The sequence below is a fragment of the Ananas comosus genome, linkage group 19 (genome assembly GCF_001540865.1).
Source record: "Ananas comosus cultivar F153 linkage group 19, ASM154086v1, whole genome shotgun sequence".
Classification (NCBI taxonomy): Eukaryota; Viridiplantae; Streptophyta; class Magnoliopsida; order Poales; family Bromeliaceae; genus Ananas; species Ananas comosus.
Window position 1 is genome coordinate 5,751,286 of NC_033639.1, and position 17,706 is coordinate 5,768,991.

Sequence of the window (17,706 nt, forward strand, 5' to 3'; positions counted from 1 at the left end):
AGACATCTGGCAACAAATTCACCAACATCCTTTTCATCCCGGACCACCAATAGAGCAACTTTAAGTCCTTGTACATCTTGGTGCCCCCGGATGTATAGCATAGGGTGCCCGGTGTGCCGCTTGAAGAATATCTTCTTTAAGTCCCGAATCCGCCGGTACACATAACCGTCTACGAAAACGCATCAATCCTTGATCATCCACAAGAAAGTCGCCGGTGCAACCATCAACCATTTTATCTCTGATCTTTTACAATTCCACATCGAAAACTTGCTTTTCTTTAATTCTATCCATCAATGTAGGTTGTACTACCAAGGTCATCAATCTCAAGGGCGTGTCAGGAGTCACCATCTCCAACTCCAACCACTTTATCTGCTCGATCAACTGCGGTTGAGCAACAACATGCATCGCTAAGTTTTTTGTCGATTTCCGACTTAGCGCATCCGCCACCACGTTAGCCTTGCCGAGTGGTAAAGAATAGTCAAGTCACAATCCTTGAGCAACTCCAACCATCTGCGCTGCCTCAAGTTCAACTCCTTCTGAGTGAAAAGATATTTCAAGCTCTTGTGATCCGTGTATATTTCACACCGCTCGCCATAAAGATAGTGGCGCCATAGCTTCAATGCAAAGACTACGGCCGCCAACTCCAAATCATGTATAGGGTAATTCCTTTCATAATCTTTTAATTGGCGAGAAGCATACGCGATCACCTTGCCATCCTGTATCAAAACGCAACCCAATCCATTAAATGAAGCATCGCTATAAACCACATACCCTGCTCCGGCCACCGGCAGGGTTAGGATCGGGGCGGTAGTCAATCTCTGCTCCAACTCTTGGAAGCTTCTCTCACAAGCATCATTCAAAATAAACTTGACGCCCTTATGCGTGAGCCTCGTGAGGGGAGTAGATAGCTTAGCAAACCCCTCGACAAATCTTTGGTAGTAGCCGGCCAATCCAAGGAAGCTCCGTATCTCCGTGACGCTCGTCGGTCTCGGCCAATCCTTGATTGCCTCAATCTTCTTGGGATCCACGGCTGTACCTGATCCCGAAATCAGATGTCCAAGGAAAGCTACATCTCGAAGCCAAAATTCACACTTCTTCAGCTTGGCAAGGAGTTCCTTTTTTCGAAGCATTTGAAGTACAAGCCTCAAATGTTCCTAGTGATCTGCATCACTTCGGGAATAAACCAAGATGTCGTCGATGAACACCACGACGAACCTGTCTAGATAAGGCTTAAAAACACGGTTCATTAGATCCATAAAAGCTGCTGGGGCATCAGTAAGCCCGAGCGGCATAACAGTGAACTCATAATGTCCATACCGTGTTATAAAGCCGTCTTCGATACATCCTCGGATTTGATCTTTAACTGGTGGTATCCCGACTGCAAGTCGATCTTAAAATACATACTCGATCCTTGAAGCTGATCAAATAAGTCGTCAATCCTCAGCAACGGATACTTATTCTTGATCTTGACTTTATTAAGTTTATGATAATCCACACATAGGCGAAGTAATCCGTCCTTCTTATTGACAAACAAAACTGACGCTCCTCTAGGCGAGACGCTCGGTCGAATGAAGCCCTTGTCCAGAAGATCCTGCAGTTGTGCCCTTAGCTCTTTCAGCTCCGCCGGTGCCATCCTATAGGGTGCCTTTGAGATTAGGGTAGTCCCAGGAACGAGATCTACCACAAACTCAATCTCCCTATCAGGTAGCATACCCAGTAGCTCAGCCGGAAACACGTCCTGAAACTCCCACACCACCGAAATATCCTCAATCCTAGGGGTGTCATCATCGCCCCTCACAACAACACTATCCAAATAGGCTATGCAACCTCTTCTGATCAGCTGCCTAGCTCGAGACGAGCTGATCATCATCGCAAATAGCGAACTCTAGCATCCTCTAAATATCACTCCAGTCTGCCCCGGTTCTCTAAAAATAACCATGCGATTCTTACAATCAATCGTGTCATAATACTTGGTCAACCAGTCCATACCCAAGACTAAATCGAACACCCCCAACTTGCGCAAAGCTAGCAAGTCCACAGGCATAATCCAGTCTCCTACCCAAACAGGGCAACTGGGGCAATAATCTCTAATATCCAAAATATGGTCGGGTACTACAACATGTCGCGGATGCAGTAAAAAAACCAATGGGATGCCGTGCAACTCGGTAAACAGCCGATCTATGAATGAATGTGATGCACCGGTATCAAACAATGCACGAACTCTAATACCATCAAGTAAAACGATACCTACAACCACATCCTCGACTGCTGCCGCCTTCTCGGTCTAAGCGGCGTACATGCACCCACTTGGGGCCTGTCGAGATCCCTTGCTCTGATGCTGGAAGGATGACTGCCCAAGCTGGTACTGTGCCGATAGAGCCCCCTTGCTGGCGGCTGGTAGAGCCGGTGCCGATGCGGTCGACGGTGCCGGTGACGAACCCCTTGGGCACTCGGTCCGGAAGTGGCCGTCCTGGCCGCACAGAAAACACCTCCCTCCCTGCTGCGTACACTGCGGTGGAATATGAGGACTACCGTAGATCACACACTGGGGAGGTCGGTGTCGATCAGATCCTCCTCACTGAGCTGCCGAGCTGCGCCCACGCTGCTGGCTCCTAGGGTGCTTCGGCGGCCTCCTAAAGTGCGTCTAACTCGCACCCTCAGCCGCGGGCTTTTTGCCCTTACCCTTGTCCATGCCTTCTCTCCGCTCCTACACATCCGCCACGCCGCTCTCCACGATGAGCGCGCGATTCACCACCTCCCAGTAGGTTTGGAGGTTAGAAGATTGCACAAACCAGAATATAAACGGTCGCAATCCTCGCTCGATGATGCGGGCCTTGTCCTCGTCGTCCCGCACGACGAAAGGCACGCAATGTAGAAGCCGAGAAAACTCCCTCTCGAACTCGGCTACTGTCCGGTCTCCCTGGCGCAAGTTGTCCAAATCCTGCTCCATTTTCCTCTTGACTCTGTCAGGGAAGTAATGCGCCAGCAGAAGTTCCTTGAACTTCTTCCAAGTAATAGCCGCCAAATCTGTGCTGGGGTTCTCCTGAATATCCAACCACCAGCGATAGGCTTCGCCGTCCAAGTGGTGTGTAGCGAGCCAAACTCAGTCCCTCTCCTCCACGAAAGTGTCGCGGAAGAGCTTCTCCATATGCATCAACCACTTTTCTACGATCCAGTGGTCAACCTTCTCTCCATCGAAGATCCGGGGACTGCACCTCCTGAACTCGTTGAGGCGCTCCATCAGTCGGTCCCGCTCCTCTCTAACAGCTGTCACGGGGAAAGCCGCGCCCGCCAGAGGCACCTGAGCTTGTGGTGCCGCAATCACCTTCTCCCGTGGCAGTACCGCAGGTGTCGTCCGAGATGTGTCGAGAACAGGGGTCCACCATCGGGGTGCAACCACCTCCACCGGCGCGGGTGGTGTAGGAACCTGAGCCTCCCGAGCCTCTGCTTGCTGCAGTAGGAGGTCCTCCAGGCGTTTCATCCGCGCCTTATGTCGACGCGCTGCCTCCGTCTGCTGTGTCACCATGTCAGTGAGGGCCGCAAGTTGGCCCCTCAACTCACGGACCTCGCCGGATCCGAAGGTGGCGGAGGTCTCGGCCTCCTCCAAGTGTGCCGCGTTATCCGCTCCAGCAGATTGAGAGCGAGTGATCGACATCTCACTACAATATCATAAAAGTGCAAGTTAATAAAATCCACGCTATCGAATCCCCGCTCAAATAGATAATACCCAAATCATGCGAAAGTAAGGAAGTGTTCTACACTACTAACTCCCAATGTTACGTTGTCCGCGAAGTTAAAAGCTATACACCTCGATTTAACTCCACTTTCTAGAGTTATCAAAGATACCCAATCATGATACTTTCGCTTACAAATCAAATAGATCTGGTCTCTCACGAGCCTATTTTCTATAGTCCAACCGGCCTAAGGTTTGCTAAGTCCACTAAGACTAAACCCTAGGCTCTGATACTAAAATAATCTGTCAAGCCCCGGGGCCCAGCGGAAGCCAGCCCAGCGCGTGCCCAGATCCGCCATATGTCTAAAACATATAAGGCGTCTACAACAAAACGTTAAATAAAGCAGTAAAAGAAGAAGATCTAGGAGTATCAGAGCAAAGTACAACTAGGTTCTACAATAATGGAAAGAACATAGGACTAAAATCTACAAAATAAAACCATAAAGTGGTACATCAGAAATCCCAGTACAAGAGCTAAGAATAATACAATGGTGGTCTCTATACATGGTAACAAAATTCTCTCTCACCAAAAACACAAAAAGAGAGTAGACCACCTAGGAGCAAAAGCAAGCTCCGCGCTAACTAGCTATGCGACTCCTTTGCCGCGATCCCGTGCCTCCGCCGGTGCTGAAGGCTCTAAAAGAAAACCACAAAACAGGAGGCGTGATGTGAGATATGGATCCCGAAGATCTAAAAGGTGAAAAACACCTAGAGGGGGGTGAATAGGTGTAAACGGTAAAAAAAAATAAACTCGATGCGAATATAAAGTAAATGCAGAAAATAAAATCAGCACACCGAGAAATAACGTGGGAAAACTCCAAATCGGAGAGAAAAACCCACGGGACCGATCACACAAAGAAATCCACTAAGAAAACATGAGTACAAGTGATTTAGCAAAAATACAAGACTCAAAATACCGAATTCTCGTTGTAGATTATCTTTGCCAGTCCACGACCGCTTGGAATCCTCCAACCGATCGCACTGCAAGTCCTTGCAGCCGCACACGCCTCGATTCCACGAAACGCCCACCGAATCCACGGTCTCCACGCGAGATCCACGCGCTAACGCTCCATCCGAAGCTCGTAGAAATTCAACAATTTGTGGTGATTTAAGATCTTTGAAAGCACATATAATATGAGGAGAAACCCAAATTAAAACATCACCAATTTGATCCTTAACGAAAATTTGAATCAAAATCAAAGAATCAAATTGGCGATCTAACGCTTGATGTTTAAAAACATAGAACAAAACTCCGAATCAAGCCGTTAGGGTTTCTAAAAAGTTATCTCGCTCAACTCCTCTCAAATAGAGATCCTCATATCATATTTATAGGTTTATAAGACTTCTAGATAGATTAGGATTCCAAAAACTCAATTTTAAAAACTGACGACGGACTGAGGGTCCGGTCCTCCCGAGGAGACCGATCCTTGGGAGACCGGTCCTCCAAGGTGAGGTCCGGTCTTTCGCTGCGTAGATGTAAAAATATGCGTACGGGGACCGGTCCTCAATTCAGAGACCGGTCCTTCCCTGCGCAACAAGGAAAACCACGTACGGGGACCGGTCCTCAAGATCAGAGACCGGTCTCCCAAACCTTCTACGCAGAGAAGCTTGATGAGTCCGGTCCTTCTGATCAAGGACCGGTCCCCGACCCCTGAGTTTTTTAGAAAACTTAAGTTTAGTCAACTCAAATATAAACCAAGTCTTCAAAACATCTTTTAACAATAAAAACTTCACCACAAATTATTTATAAATATACCTGAGATCCCAAGGGTCTTTGATCACGAAACCTCAACTCTTTCTTCAATCTTCATCTTCTAATTCTTCGAGACTCCGTTCAATACTTCACGAAATTCGCCAACTTATAAAATCCTTAACAATCTCCCCCTTTGGCGATTTCGTGACAAAATACAAAAAAAATTTACAATGCTTATCCAAAAATAAAAAGAAGAAGGTTATTGCAATCACCAAACAACAACCTTCTGCATGATCAATCCAATAAAAACAAAATTACATTTTCACATCCTAATACAAACTCTATGACTTAGGACACGACATAGAGTCTCGAAGTCTTGAAATACCCTGCAAAACAATCTCCACACGCTTTATCAAAAATTTGCAATGAATTCAGTTATAAGTCAAGAGTTCAGGCATAGATCATCACATCCTAAACAACTTCATCAGACAAGCAAAGTTCAAGCATAGTCCAAACGAACTGCAAAGAAAAATAAGTAAAACACATCAAGCATAGCAAAGTTCAGGCATCATCATCATCATATTCTCCCCCTTTTTGTCAAGAAAACGCCAAAACGACCAAAAGGAGGGAATGCCAAAACGAGCTCAGTCGGAATCAGCACCAGGCGCAGGAAGATCCGCGCTACAACACCCTAGTTTGTCAAAGATAGCTCTCATCAGGCGACAAAGCTTGCTCACTTGCCGAGTGAGGCGTTCCTGTTCTGCAACTATGCGAGCCTGATCCTCAGAAATCCGTCGAAGTTCGCCCGAAATCCGTTCTTGCTCTAGAGATAACCTTTGTTGTTCCCGATAAACAGAAGAGACGGACATTTCCTCCTCAGACACCTCTGCAGAAGGACGCGAATGATCAGGAGGTGGAGTGGAACGCTAGTGAGACGAACGTCGTGGAGGAGAGCGCTGCGACTGAAGCTGCACCGAAGATTTAATGAACATAGTCTCACTAATCACGCCCAGACTATGTTCATATGACGAACATCTCGTGTCCACATCAAACACCCTCAGAATCCGCATAATGATTAATGGATAAGGCAACCTCTCTGACTGACTAGAAGTCTTGATGTCTTTAGCCATACGGCGCCAAACCAAAAATGGAACATTAAGATTGATCTTCCTATCACGAACCACATTCGGCTGACCCACCAAATACATATAAAGCATGCGATCCCAACGCACCACCTTCGTGTTAGCCAACGGCATTATATTGTAACAGACCACAAAATTCAAGAAACATACTCTATCTTTAATTCCTTCGACATCACACAAATGCCATTTGGTTCAACGTTGGGCAAAACATACACATTCTATAACCAGACGCCAATCTGCGAACCGCATCAAAACCAGCATGCAAATATTCAATTCCATCAGTCCGAGCCTGCATAACGAAGCAGAAGCAATAGTTTCAAGCGTAATTGTCAATTCGATGCCACGCACAGAGGTCTTAAAAATGAACGGTCCACACATCGAATCCTCCCAGATATCCCGCTCTTATATAGAACCCAATTAATTCCAAACAATCCAGTTTGTTCGGAGAAATCGCTAATTTCATAGAGACCTCCGTTCTCAAACAAGGCTTGAAGACCAGGAACTCTTCAATTAAGTTCTGAACTCAACGTGCCGCTCACCAATACAATTCTTCGAAGAGTACATTGAACGTCTCTTCGATCAACGTTGCCTCCCTGAGTACTGCGGGCGAGGTAAATCAGTTGTAAGGTTCACGAATTTCAATACTCCAGTCTTTTCTTACTACGAGAGTATGCCAATTTTTTCGTTCTTTCTCTTTGGCTTTGCTCTGTCCTTTCTCCTTTTCTGTAACTACCTTTTCCTTCCCTTTTTTCTTTCGTCGACAACACTTCTGGAGAGAGTGCTTCCCAATCCGTCGACTCTTTTTCGATTCTTCATCAGGAGCATATTCACTGCCGACATCCTCAACTGGTGGTCAACAGTTTGTGAGTCGAAGTACGCTGTCGCTTTCCACCATGACCACCACCAGCCATAAGGAACACAAGCCACAAGCAAAAAAGAATACATTGTTGTTTTCTGAAAGAGATCTCTGTGTCAACAAGTTAAAAATAAAACACAGATATCATTCATTTTCCTTTTAAAAAAAAAAACAGAAACACTGATGAAACCTAGGGCCAAAAAAAAATAATGCATCAAGAGAGTGAAGTAATGCATGAATAGATCAAGATATGAGGATATAGCAAAGATCAGTGTGTAGAAACAAGGAACTTAACAAAATCACAGATCAAATCCCACCAAAACACATTCTCGGAACAAATATGCAAAAATAAAAACTAAAAAGAAAACGTACAATCAAAGCAAGGAAAAAACGGGAAGAACAGAGCAAAACACCTCTGGAACCCTAGACGGTCGAGAGAGGAGTTTAGAAACAAAAAGGTAAAGTAGGAAGAGACCGGACCAACATTCGTATATGGGGTCGGGCGAGGGACCGGTCCTTCAAGACAGGGGACCGGTCCCCGTACAAAAAAAAAAAAAAAAAATCCAATGAACGAATATAAATTTTATAAATATGGTAAACAAAGTCAATTTCAAAAATATTCAAAGTGTCAAGATTCGTTGAACAAATAGACGAATTAAATTCTAAATGGGTATAATGCTAAAATCCACACATCAATCAAGATCTAAAAATTAATCGTCTCGTATTGTCTTCATAATTGCTAAATAGAGGAATAGAAGATCCCATAATCACGAAATTAAGATAAGATGATCAAATTGAGTTATGCACAAGATTCGACGAGGGAGTGGCTGTCTTCTCGTTCAGGGGAGAGAAAGACTCTATTGCAGGCTTCGAAATTACTATTTATGGAGATGTTTTCTCAGCCCACATTATTGGTCAGTTTTTAATAGTGGAGGAGTGGTTTAGCCATGATTGTGGAAGTTACACCCCACTTCTCAACTGTTCCCGCCTAATTTTAATTTTGACATCAACACTTACTTTCATTTCAATTACTGTTGGATGTTCAAAGGAAAGTGACGACTACTGCAACTGTTGTTTTCTTTTAGATATTTGAATTCTTGGTTTAAAACTATGACACCTCATTTCATATTTTTATTTTGGTTTAAAACTTTGTGGCTCCAAATAAATCTTTTGAAATTGTCAATAAACTTTATGGCTCCAAGACAAGACAAGACAGGATCTTCCCCACAATTTCCCTACTCTTTGCACAATTGCCTTCACTCTTGACTTCTGTGAGAGTGAAAAGTTTGGGTCAGATATTATAAATAGCTCCCTTTATTACTTGCTGCATGCTACAGTCTTCTACTCAAACCAAAAAAGGGTATATTCTTGAGTTGCACACTTTTCTAGCATTAGTAATTAGTAATATTGCAGCTGCAATTACTATCTCTTCATCCTACTAATAGTTGTACTGTTTTGTAGGTCCGTACATTAGCTTACACTTTACTGCCTACTCACAAAGATTGGATATATTTTCACAGAAAGAAAGTACTAGAGTACTAGAGTATATAAAGTACTAAAGTCTTGCCACTAATTCTTATGTGCATGTAAGCTTCCATTATAGGGCAGCGTGGTTTACTCATTCTACGCTAACATGGACTTCACTTTACTAGCTATCTTTGCTGACTTTTGTTGGTTCATAGTGTTTGATTTTTTGTGAAGCTCTGCTGATTGTAATTTTTTTCTCCCGAATGTGCTTTTCGTACTTTGTTCCTATATTCCTTACCATGACTTTCGCTTTATTGCCTTTTCAAATTTGCACTGACTTTCTATTTTTGATTTTTCGCTTTCTACGTTCGTTTTGTTATTGTTTACTTCCTATTGCCGTTTTGTTTCGTGCCCTTCTGCTAGGCAATGGTGATAGGCAAGCATAAAGAATGTAAAATATTAAATGGAAGTTTGGACGACCTAATTATAGGCAACTACTTGCCATTTGCATCTCTTGCCCCTTTTCTACATAACACATGATATGCAGTCAGGATGAAAGAAAGGATGTAAAATATTGAATAGAAGTTTGGACGGTTTTATCATAGGCAACCACTTACTGTTTTTAGATCGATTGGCTTGGGGGGTGCTTCTTTCACTAATGGACCAATCCTGTTGTATGCTTTCTTTCATTGCATAATTACTTGCCTATATTACCTGAGCCTAGCTGATTACTCCGTGGTGACGTTGCTTTAAGAAATATATTGCCGTAGTCCTTTGGTTTCTTTACATAGCATTTTTCAGCAATACTTTCTCAATATTTTTTCGCTCCTTTTATTACCCATTTTCTTTTCAGTTTAACTTTTTTGTTTTAATTCTTCTTTAACTAAGCTGAATCCTTTTTCCTTTTTACTTTATTACTTTTTAAGCTCTCTATTATTTTGTCTTCCTTGCAACTATTCTTGCTCTGCTAATTCTTTACTATTTACTTTTGCAATTGCTGTTGCGTTTTAGCTTTAACAACTGTCTTACCCTATTTTTTAAGACTTAGTATTTTTTACAACTAACTTTTCCTCTACCTCCCCTTCCCCATCTTTTTTCCTCAGCTTTCTTTTTTTGCAGCTTTTGCTATGTCGACAGTTCAACTTTCTTACATTCAATTGTTGCGTGAGATATGTAAGAAGCTGTGTATGGAAACACCACAGTGTGTTGTCGCTCCCGCTGTAGAGGGGACTTACCTCGCATATATAGATTTTTCGATTCTACGGAATGAATCTATAATTGAAATTGTATGATGTTGGGGTTTGCAATCCTCCACATTTGCTGAGGCTAAGCATGTTGCTGCTCGCGTTGCTATTAAGAGGCTGGTGGAAGAATTAGATTTGCAAGCAAAAGATGTAAATTTTGATAATAGTATCTCTTATAAAAGTTTATATAATCATCTAGCAACAGAGTATGCTGTGCTGTTCGCACAGTACATGAACTTGGGTCATGAGTATAACTTTGTGAAGTATTGTTACGTCGCTACTCTTGCACAGATAAATGAGTTCGTGACCGGTCTAGAATGCATGTCGTGCCATTGAAGAGTGCCATGCCGTGATTAACTGTCTGGTTCCTATTTCACTTGATACAGAAACTGATCCATCCGATGGCACATCGACTCCCTTGGGTTAATTATCGAAGGTTCGAAGGAAAGTGCTGTGCCTTGCTATTGCTCATTTTGTAACTGATACGCACATTACTTTTGTGTTGTCCTTTCCAAAACTATGCGCCGCTCATTTCAGATTTGTATTTTGCTTTAAAGCTACTCATTGGTTTGTTTAAAGATGTATTTTTTATTTTATATACTATTTGACACTTCCATCACATCATGGAAATGCTCTATAAGAGAGTCACGTCGCCCCACAGCACATCAGCCAATAAACAATTATCATATCTAGATTATATATTATATACTATTTGACACTTCCATCACATCATGGAAATGCTCTTTAAGAGAGCCACGTGTCACGGACAAATGTTTTCCGCTGACTTCTCTTTGACAGTGGCCCAACTTCGCTAGCGGAGCGGGTCGTTAAAGAGACCCGAATCCAACCCGCTGTGGGGAGACGAAGGGTTTTGTAATCTCTCCCATCAATGATGGAAGCTCAAGGGTTATGAACTACCAAGAGCTAATAGGGTGACTCTTGGGCTTTTGGCTCACTAAGAGGATGAGTTAATGTAGTGTACCGAATTTTTAATATAGAAATTAGTGTAAATAAAAATAGTGTTATGAGATGGGCTAAGGTGTAATTGTGCAAATGAGAGGGGCTAAGGTGTAATGGTGCAAGTAATTGAGTTTACTTGTTGGGCAAGTTTCCTATGTACCTATGTAATTGAGTTAACTTGTTGGGCAAGTTTCCTATGTAATTGAGTGAATCCTTGACCTTTTACTCCAAACCGTAGGAGAGAGAGATGGTGGGTTTTCTCTCTTTTTCTCTTTGACTTTATGACCTCTCTTTCTCTTTGGTTCTCTTTACCAAAGAGAGGATTAGAGAAGAAAGAAAAATTGGAATTTGCTTGGTGGTGAAGCAAGCTTGGTGGAGAAGAAGGCTTGGAATTGAGCTACTTTCTTCATCTTCTTCATCACTTGGATTAGAGAAGAAAGCTTGTTTAAGGTAAGCTTCATGGGCTCTAATGGCATATAGCTAGAGATGGGTTTAAATCCCTTAGAATCTAGCTAGATGGAAATCCTAGTTGATGTTAGGTTGCTATTTGCTTGAATCATGAATTTATATAGTGTATTATTGCAATAGTGACCTCTAGGATTTTGAAAGAGAGCTCTTGATCATGAGAGGTTTTAATCTCAATTGATCATATGTTTCCGCAATTGAAGGTAAAACCGACGCGGAGGATCATTCGGATTGAGATTCCGTTGAGCCGGTGGTGGTCAAAGTGAAGAAAATTCTATTTTTGCTTCATTTGTCGCAGTTGGAAGAAAACAACGGCCATAAATCGCGCTGCTAGGCTACTCGCTTCGTGTCGACATCACGAGGTGGGGGGTGCTATCCGAAATAGCCGAGTTTCATTCTATGTCTAAGTTCTACTTTTATTGATCATATATCATCATGCATAGAATAGTGAGAATCCTATGAGTTGTGGTAATTTCATGCTTAGTGTGAGGGATAATGATCCATGATTGCATGATACTTGTAGGAATATCTATTTGCATGATGTTGAGATAGATGTGGACATGTATGTTGCATGAGAACTTTTATATGATGCCAATATAAATATTGTACATGTTGTATGAATTGCTAGTGGACATATGCATGTGAATATGATGTAAGAATAGACTAGATTCATGAGGAACTAGTATGTAAACCAATGACATTGTGAGAATTGGAAACTAATGCATATGTGGCCGACCTGAGCAAAGCATGCCTTGTGAGGATAGGGATATGGTACTCCCGTGGCCCTCGAATGAGAGGACTTGATCATACTCGCATTGTCTGTTATAGCTTGTGGATGGTCGCTCCTCCCAAGCAGTGAGCTCCGGAGTTGAATCACATTGAGATTGGAACGGGGGAGAGAGTCACTACGGTGCGCCCTCGGCAGACGGTCACGGTCGCGTGACAGTATGTGTGGCGAGTGATTCGACCTTCGGGCGAATCGTTTGGATTTGACACAGGCATGATCATGGCATTTCGTATATAGTTTGCATACATGACAGAACTTAAACATGTACTTGTTGACATGATTGGTAAAGGCATAGCTACACATTTGAAGCATGATATAGATGTATATGAGCAGGTTAGGCTTATTGTTTATCTATTATCTCCTTGACATACTATCATTCTATTGTTTCTATGCCTTTCTTGGACCTAGTGGGAAAATCGGCGGGGTCGGCGGCCGAACCCACTGGGAACTATGGATAATAGTTCTCACACCCTGTTTTGCAGAGCCTAGTTCGAGCGCGTGTGTCGAGGATCGCGGCAAGGGCGTCGCGCAGTAGATAGAGTGGACCACCGGCGTTAGCTCACTACCCTCGAGTATAAAAAGAAAAGAATGATATGTAAAACCCTTTTGTGAAGAAATGTAATGTATTTGAGAGATGGTATTTTGGTTGTATGTATGAGAAGTAAAGTGAAATATGTGATGGTTCATGTGTGTGAACAAGTGATGTAATAGATAGTTTAAATTCTCTTGTATCTGTGATTGCCTCTCTCAATGTTGAATGCTAATATCTCTTGTTGGATATGTATGCATAGACTTTGTTACGCTTCGGGCGGGCAGGGGAAACTCTGTCCGTTCGGCGGGTCTGTTTTGGGCCCGAACTGTCCAAATTGGCGGTGTCGGGTCGTGACAGATTGAGGTGGTATCAGAGCGGAGAACGGTCTAGGAGGACCTAGGAAACCTTAGGACTTATGGCCTTAGGGACATAGGGACGTGAGTGACGATGACTCTTTGTTAGTGGCGGAAGTGTAGTGATTGGGTCAAGTAGTGATGTATGTCTCTAATGGATCTTAGAGACGGATTCAGGGTGTGATTTATCCTTAACTTGAGGAGGTCATGTTGGCGGCCGACAACATGATGCCGAGAGAAGAGAATGAGCACCCTTGCCTAACTTTCGCCTAATTGGGTTGTCCCGTTGGTGTTACTAACTAATGTTAGTTATGAATTTGTGGAGTTTAACCGGGGGTGTTGTTTCTTTCAGGACGTAATGAGACGTGGAAGGCCACCCCCAATGGTACCCACTCCTGATTCGGCACCGCCTCTTGATGTGCCTGAGTCGTCGGTAGCCGATGAGATACAAGATTTGCGGGATCAAGTTGCCGCTCTTGTTGGAGTGGTACGGAGGCAAGCTGAAGCTTCTCAGCAGTTGGCTGAGGCCTCCCAGCGACAAGAAGAACAGATGGCGCTACTTCGGGAGTTGGTGTCCCGACAGGCGGCGACGGCACCTGTCACTCAGCAGCCGCCCATCTCACCTGTGCGTGCCCCTGCTGGAGTTGAGGGGGCGGGTGCGGCAGCACCACCACCGATGGCATACACTGCGCCACCGGGCGTTGCGGCGGGTACTTGCCCGGCGATGTCAAGTACTTCGACTCCTATTGATCCGGCGTTGGAGGCCGAGAGGGACCGAGCCCTCGCTTGCCTCACCGCCTTCAAGAAGTTTAATCCGCCTATTTTCAACGGGGAGTCAGGTGACCCGTGGGAGATGGAGTCCTGGGTGGATACAATGGAGAAATTGTTCGAGGATCTCTACACCCTTGAGCAAGATAAGGTGCACCTAGCTGTGCATTGCCTTGAGAAGTCCGCCCGTGTTTGGTGGAAGGCGACTCGTCAGAATCGCTCCCCTACATTACCCCCAATGATGTGGGAGGAGTTCCGAGGGTTGCTTTATGGCGTTCACTTTCCGGACAGTGATAAGAAGAAAATGGAGGAGCAATTCCGAAACCTCAAACAGGGGAATCGCACTATTCGAGAATACGAGAGGGAGTTCTCTCACATTGTGAATTGCGTTCCGAATGTGGTTCGGAATGACGAAGACAAGGCAGGATGCTTCGAGCGTGGACTTCGGCGGGAGGTCTATGCGGCGATGCAACCCTTAAGGTTGAAGACCTTTACGGAGGTGTTTGATAGAGCCCTTTGGGTAGAGCAAGGAATTACAAAGATGCGTGCGGAGCGTGAGCTGAATGATAAGGGTGCAGATAAGAAACGGGCAGCTAGCAGTCCCGGTGGATCATCAAAGTACAAGAAGCCCCCGAAGTATCCGCGGAAGCCGTGGAAGGATCGTGGACCTCCTCGCTGTCCCATTTGTGGTGGAAACCATCAACCCCACGAATGCGATCAACGTGGGAAATGTTACCAATGTGGGCAGGCTGGTCATAAGTTTCGTGAGTGCCCGATGCGTGCGTCACCGGCCCTGACTTCTGCTTCGGCTCCGCCTGCTCCGCGACAATTTGCGGGACACCCGCCCACGATGTCTACTGGCCGCGCCATGGTGCCTCGTCAGGCCGAGGGATCTCGTCCAATGCCAAGTGGACGAGCTTATGCTGCTCAAGTGGAGGAGCCTGCCGTAGCCGACGATGTCGTGGCAGGGATTATCTTAGTTCATGGTACTAGAGCTAGAGCATTGTTTGACACTGGTGCATCAAACTCATTTATTAGCAAGTCTTTCGCTAAAGCTCATGACATTGAAATTTCATTGTGTGCTGACTATTGGTGGGTGGATGCACTTGAGCACACATTTAGTATCAAGGATGAATGTAGAGCTTGTCCGGTGCAAATTGACGATTGGATCATGCCAGTGAATTTGCTTGTGTTGAACCGGATGAAGGGCTTTGACATAGTCCTTGGAATCAATTGGCTCTCAAAGTATTATGCTACCATAGATTGTAAAAGCAAGGTGATCACTTTTCGTGAGCCTGGTCAAAAGGAGGTTACTTATCGTGCATGCAAGAGCTCGCTCTTTGCTATGACGGTGTCGACGTCTAGAGCGAAGAGGTTGATCAAAGGTGGATGTATAGCCTATTTGGCGTCGGTGGTGGAGACTCAAAAGGAGCTCCCAGCTCTTGGGGACATTCCGGTCGTATGTGAGTTTCCGGATGTATTTCCTGCAGAATTACCGGGATTGCCACCGGACCGGGAGATTGAGTTTGTGATAGACTTAATTCCCGGATCGGCACCGATTTCTAAAGCTCCATACCGTATGGCACCGGCGGAGTTGAAGGAATTGAAGGCGCAGTTACAAGACCTTCTGGACAAGGGCTTTGTTAAGCCAAGTGTATCACCGTGGGGAGCCCCGGTGTTGTTTGTGAAGAAGAAGGACGGATCGCTTCGACTCTGCGTGGATTATCGCGAGTTGAACAAGGCCACAATCAAGAATAAGTACCCGTTGCCCCGTATCGACGACTTGTTTGATCAGTTGCAAGGGTCGCGGGTGTATTCGAAGATTGACCTCCAATCGGGCTATCATCAATTAAAGATCAAGCCGGAGGATGTGCATAAGACTGCGTTTCGGACGCGATATGGGCATTATGAATTCACGGTTATGCCATTTGGACTCACGAATGCCCCAGCGGCTTTCATGGACTTAATGAACCGTGTCTTCAAGTCTTACTTGGACCGATTTGTCGTGGTCTTCATAGACGACATCTTGGTCTACTCTCGGAGTGATGAGGAGCATGTGGAGCACTTAAGAATTGTGCTGCAGCTACTTCGGGAAGAGAAGTTATATGCCAAGTTGAAGAAATGCGACTTTTGGCTTCGAAAAGTTGCGTTCCTCGGGCATGTGATCTCGGCTGACGGAGTTTCAGTTGATTCGGGTAAGGTAGAGGCAATAAAGAATTGGCCTCGCCCGACGAATGTGACCGAGGTCAGAAGCTTCTTGGGCCTTGCCGGCTACTATCGACGGTTTGTGGAAGGATTTGCTAAGATATCTCTTCCACTAACGCGTCTTACTCAGAAAGGGGTTAAGTTTGCATGGAGTGAGGATTGTGTTCGGGGTTTTGAGGAATTAAAGAAGAGGTTGACTACAACTCCAGTCCTTGCCTTACCTACTCCCGGTGAGAGTTTTGTGGTGTATAGCGATGCTTCGCGATTGGGTCTTGGGTGTGTGTTGATGCAACGCGGGCAAGTCATTGCGTACGCTTCTCGACAGTTGAAGACCTATGAGAGGAATTATCCCACCCATGATCTTGAGTTAGCTGCCGTGGTCTTCGCACTTAAGCTGTGGAGACACTATTTGTATGGCGAGCGTTGCGAAGTCTACACCGACCACAAGAGCCTCAAGTATCTGTTTACACAGAAAGAGTTGAACCTTAGGCAGCGACGATGGTTAGAATTGTTGAAAGACTACGATGTCACAATTCTTTACCATCCGGGAAAGGCTAATGTGGTTGCCGATGCATTAAGTCGGAAGTCGGCGGAAAATCTTGCGATGATGATTACTAACCAACCACCATTGCTTGAAGAATTGCGGCGTTTTGATTTGGAGGTAGTAGCTCCGGACGTCCCAATTGTTCTTGCAAGCTTAATCGTGCAACCGACCTTGTTGGAGCGGATTAAGATTCAACAGTTACAAGATTCTTATCTCCAAAAGGTGCGAGTTGACGTTGAGGGTGGACGTGCTAGTGATTTCAGTGTTGGCTCCGATGGCACCATCCGGTTTCGCGGTCGGTTGTGTGTTCCTGGTGATGAGGGAATGCGGAGCGAGATCATGCAAGAAGCACATCAATCCCCTTATAGCATACATCCGGGTGGCACTAAGATGTATAAGGATTTGAGAACCCATTATTGGTGGCCCGGGATGAAGAAGGATATCGGTCGCTTTGTGGCGCAATGTTTGGTGTGCCAACAAGTTAAGGCCGAACATCGACTCCCTGCGGGAAAACTTCAAAGTTTACCAATCCCCGTGTGGAAATGGGAGGATGTGACTATGGACTTGGTAGTGGGGTTACCTCGTTCTCAAGGCGGTCACGATGCAATATGGGTGGTGGTGGATCGCCTCACGAAATCTGCGCATTTCATGCCAATCCACACCACATGGTCTGGTGATAAACTTGCTCAAGTTTATTTGGATGAGGTCGTCCGACTACACGGAGTTCCGGTATCGATTGTGTCGGATCGGGACCCTCGATTTACTTCACAGTTTTGGAGGAACTTGCAGAGTGCTCTGGGCACACGGCTCGAGTTCAGTACTGCTTTTCATCCTCAAAGTGATGGCCAGTCAGAGAGGACGATACAAATCCTTGAGGATATGTTGCGAGCGTGTGTCCTTGACTTCAAGGGAGGTTGGCATAGTTATTTGCCTATGGCGGAGTTCGCCTACAATAAC

At 45.0% G+C, this 17,706-nt stretch overlaps 1 long non-coding RNA gene across 1 annotated transcript; it reads left to right on the forward strand.

The window, feature by feature from the left end:
- Window positions 11,113–12,979, forward strand: LOC109724654. The gene is made up of 3 exons (XR_002220015.1): window positions 11,113–11,545; window positions 11,764–11,922; window positions 12,830–12,979. It is a non-coding gene; the product is annotated as an uncharacterized LOC109724654 (long non-coding RNA).